The sequence below is a fragment of the Crocuta crocuta genome, unplaced genomic scaffold (genome assembly GCF_008692635.1).
Source record: "Crocuta crocuta isolate KB4526 unplaced genomic scaffold, BGI_CrCroc_1.0 scaffold695, whole genome shotgun sequence".
Classification (NCBI taxonomy): domain Eukaryota; kingdom Metazoa; phylum Chordata; class Mammalia; order Carnivora; family Hyaenidae; genus Crocuta; species Crocuta crocuta.
In genome coordinates, this window is record NW_027528855.1 from 519,756 (window position 1) to 524,656 (window position 4,901).

The following is a 4,901-nucleotide window of genomic DNA, read 5'->3' on the forward strand; positions in this document are numbered from 1 at the left end:
AAGTCTCCCCAGGCTTTCTGGAAGGTACAGAGCCCTTTTCTTTCCAGCCCTTTCCACTTCACGTTTCTTCTTGTTTCCTTTGCTCAACAGTTGCTTCCCATTTTTGCTCTATACTTGACTTATTATCTTGTTTACATAGTTGAGCTTATAAATGATAAAAGCATGAACAGAGAAATTTATCAGAAGCTTCCATCACTGAGCAGAAGCTCTCAGATTTGGGGTGTGGTTCACTTGTGTCTTTCATGTAATTTTTGCTCTCTTTGCAGGCCAGCCTTGTTCCAGCCAGAACTTGTGGTTGCTACCTTTCTCATTATTTCCTTATTTCAGGTTCCAGTGGTGTGCATGTGTGGGGCTTTAGGAATATTCTTCTTATGCTGTAGGTATCCTCTTAACATATACCTAAGAGTTGTGAGCATGAGGAGTGATGGGATAGACTTGATACAGCTCAACTTTTTTCTTGTCTGGGAGATCTTGTATTACACAATAATAGAAAATGTGGAGCCAGAACACAACATATGGGTCTCCAAATATCACATGATCCTCTCTATACACTACATAGCAGAGTTTGACATAACCCACCTTGGGCCAGGTCCAACATGGTATTCAGTTCCTGGCAGTGCTAGAAACACATGGTGAAACACAGAACCGCCACTAACCAAGCAGTTCCGTGGCTGTGCCCCCAAGGATGGTGTAGCGGTGGGGCTTTGGTGTTTTCCATAGAAAGAAACAAACATACGCAAATATGGGTGTGTAGGGAATGATCTTGTTTACCCACCTTCCAGTGGGGCTTCAACACATTCTTCTATTTCATCCTGCCCATTTGTAGACAAATATGACATTTGTTTCAGTGACTCTATGACTCTTAATAGAATTGACTTCAGGAAGAGTCTGTTGTATCATCCTGCCGTCACAGCCATGGCCACATTGTAGGTACTCAGTAAGTTTTCATTTTAGTCCTGAACGAACGCATCTGTCGAGATGAAAATAAGGATTTCCAAATTAGATTCATTTTGCTGGTCTTTCACCTTTGGTACCTCCAATTACTTTTCTCCTTTGAAAGGTTGATCTCAAGCAATATCGTTGCTATTCCTAATTAAAAAATCTCCGCTTCCTATATTAATTGAGAAAATGTTTACCAAATGCCTAGCATGGTTCTTGACACGTGGTAGGCAGGCGTTGTTAGAATCAAAGTTTGTTAAGCTCTTCCTCTCCAACCAGGGCCAGGCAGAAAGGCTCCTGCAAAGAAGGGTGGTAAGAAAAAGAATGGCTGTCCCGCTGTCAGTGAGGTGGTGACTAGAGGACATAGCATTGACATTCACAAGTGCATCCATGGAGTAGGTTTCAAGAAGCGTGCCCCTCAGGTACTCAGAGAGATCCAGAAATTTGCCAGGGAGTATATGGGAGCTCCAGATGTAGGCATTGATACCAGGCTCAACAAAGCTGTCTGGACCAAAGGAATAAGGAATGTTCTATACCATAATCCATGTGCGGTGTTCCAGAAAATGTAATGAAGATGAAGATTCGTCAAACAAACTCTATACGTTGGTTACCTAGATACCTGTCACCACTTTAAAAACTCTACAGAAAGTTCAGGCGAATGAGAACTAGCCGCTGATTGTCAAATAAAGGTATAAAACTGAAAAAACACAATAACAAAAGTTTGTTAAAAATAATGTGACTTGTACTGTAGGTTCAATTGCAAGAAATGAAAGAAATAACGTATTAAGAGGCTGTAGCATCTACGAGCTGTAATGCAAACAAAGGAATTGTAGGGATACAGATTAGCCTTGTACCATATAGAAAAAATATGTGAAAGGGAAGGAGATCCAAGAAGGAAGAACTGTTTTAATCTCCTATTATTAAAATTCCATCTTATTTTGGATATAAGTAAATGTCGTTCCTTGTACTTGTCTTGACATTTAAAAAACTGTGATACAATACACATAACAGAATTTACCATTTTAACCATTTTAAAGTGTACAGTACAGCAGGATTTAGTACACTCACAACGCTGTGCATCAATCACCACTCTCTAGTTCTAGAACACTTTTATTACCCCAAGGGAAACCCCATACACATTAAGCAGTCACTCTCCACTTTTCTCTCCTCTAAATCCCTAGTAAGCGCTAATCTTTCTCTCTGTCTGTGGATATATGATATAAATGGAATCATACAATATGTGGTGTGGCATTGGGCTGCTGATTTATTTCATTTAGCATAAAATGTTTGCGATTCACCCAAGTAGCACATATCAGCACACAGCATTTCATTCCTTTTTAGGGCTGAATAATGTTCCATTGTGGATAGGCCACATTCTGTGTGTCCACTAATGTATTGATAGACATTTCAGTTGTTCCCACCCTTGGGTTATTGTGAATGGCGCTGCTATGAACATTTGTATGTAAGTTTTTAGTTTGAACACCTGTTTTCAGTTCGTGTGAACGCATACATAGAGGTTGAATCCCTAGGTCACATGGTCATCCTATGAATAGCTTATTGATGGACTGCTGTAGTGTTTGCCACTGAGACTGTCACTTTACATTTCCACCAGCAGCATCTGAGGATTCCAACTTCTCCACATCCTCACCCACACTTATTATATTCCCTTTTTAAAATTGTAGCCATCCTAGTGGGTGTAATTGTTTTTTACTCTAAATGTCCTCCCAACCCCCCATTTCAGAAGTACGCTGGCATACAGTGCCTCATGTGGGCCCCACACAATACTGCATAATCTGAGCTGAAATCAAGAGTCAGACCCTTAACAGACTGAGTCACCCAGGCGCCTCCGGGGGTGTTTAATTTTGATAGGGCAACTAAACTTCTGAAACGTCCGGCATTAGTCAGTAACACATTTTTAGGAGACAGGGAGTAGACAGTAGGCTTCCTTTGAGCAGCTATTACATGCAATTTTCACAAAGTCAGTGTGTTGACTGGAGAGATAAAGGATGCCTGGTGTGAACAAGGCTCTCCTCATAAAGCACATAAAAACGAGTCTATCGGTTGCATGTCAGGAGACCAGTCTTTCGTTCTTTTAATAAGAATTGGCCAAATGCTTAGTTAATGCCAGGCACTGGGCGAGGCACTGTGGGTTGAATCTGTGCTGGATCCTGCCCTCGAGTTGTCTTTACAAGCAGTAGGTTGAGCTGAGGCTATGGGCATCCGCATTATGTTCTGATAGGGCTGGCTTGTGAGCTGTGCAGAACATGTGTTCAGTGGCTGGCCATGTATGCGAATACAGTCTGGGCCCCTGAAAAAAGCCAAATGAGCTTAGCCGTTCTCACTGTAAAGCCGTGACTCCTGCATGAATGCTTTGGCACCCCATTTCTTGTACCCTTGACCTGCTCTGTCCAACACAGCAGCCACACATGGTCTTGGAGCACTTGAAATGTGGGTAGTGCAATGGGGAACTGAATTCGGAATTATGACTAATGAAAAACTTGATTTCAATTATACAATATGATGCTATCAACTGTAGTCAAATGTTACACATTTGATCCTCAAACCTTATTCATCTTATAGCTGAAAGTTTGTACCCTTTGACCAACCTCTCCCATTTCCCCCATCCCCCCAACCTCTGGCAACCACTTTTCTGCTCTTTCTGTGTTTGACGTTTTATTTAGATTCCACATATATGTGATACCATGAAGCATTTGTGTTTCCCTGTCTGATTTATTTCACTTAGCACAAGGTCCTTAAGGTCTACCCGTATTATTGCAAATGGGAGGATTTCTTTTTTTTCTCATGACTGAATAATAGTCCATTGAATATATATACCATATCCTCTTTATCCATTCATCTGTTAATGGACGCTTAGGTTGTTTTCATGTCTTGGCTGTTGTGAATAATGCTGCAATGAACAAGGGAATGCAAAGATCTCTTTGAGATCCTGTTTTCCTTTCCATATAATTAGTTGTGATTAACTCAGATTTTAAAGCTGGTATTGGATTCCATTATGGGAAAGCTTTTAAGTGTATTTAGAACCATTTGGGTATGTGAATCTACTTTATCAACTGTAAATGTTGAGATCTAAATATAGATCAAATGTTTCCAACCAACATTTAGCATCTGAATTGAGGTGTGGCATAAGTGTAAAATACACACCAGGTTCCAGAGACTTAATATAAAAAAGAATGTAAATGGTCTCCTTGATTATTTTTTATATAAACTATATTTGAAATGATAATAGTTTGGACATACCGAGTTAAAGAGAGAACAATATGAAAATTAGTTTCTCCTGTTTCCTTTTACTTCATAAAATGTGGTTTCTGGAAACTTTAAAATGACTTCTGTGCCTCACACTGTGTTTCTACTGGACAGTGCGGCTCTAGAAGAACACTAGGGTCATCTTGTGCTATTTAATGCAAGAGTGTTTAGTATAAAACTTGCCCTTTGGAATTCTACTTTCTTCTATCATAACTCCCAAGGATACCATCACGTTGCCAAGGTTTTCAAGGCTGAATTCTGGGACTTTCGCAGAGCCCTCTTTTTAAATACATCCTTTCCCTTTCAGACCCTGTCCAATGCTCTCAAACCACACTCCCCCAGGCTTTACTTGAGTGACAAAGCCATCCAATAGAGTAATTCACACTAAAATGATCTTAGCGCCATGTGTTATTCCTCTCAGGAATATCTGCATTTTAAAATTTATTGCCTGCAGGGAGCAACAGTTAACCCAAAGGGATGGATTTAAGGGTGGTCTTTCCCATACTGTGACCTTGTAAACTTGAGTGGTACTCTGCCAGGGGGACCTTCTTGATCCAGTTTTCTAGTTATAAGCAAAACAGACAACAGCCCCGGTCTTCCTCAAGATTCTCTTCCTTTGGGGCGCCTAGAAGGTTCAGTCAGTTGACTTCAGCTCAGGTTGTGATCTCAGGGTTCTTGAGTTTGAACCCTGCATGGGG

The 4,901-nt window shown here is 40.7% G+C and overlaps 1 pseudogene; it reads left to right on the top strand.

The window, feature by feature from the left end:
• Positions 1 to 1,608, top strand: part of LOC144224947 (large ribosomal subunit protein eL31-like) — a 34,483-nt pseudogene extending 32,875 nt beyond the window's left edge.
• Positions 1,609 to 4,901: the final 3,293 nt, after the last annotated feature.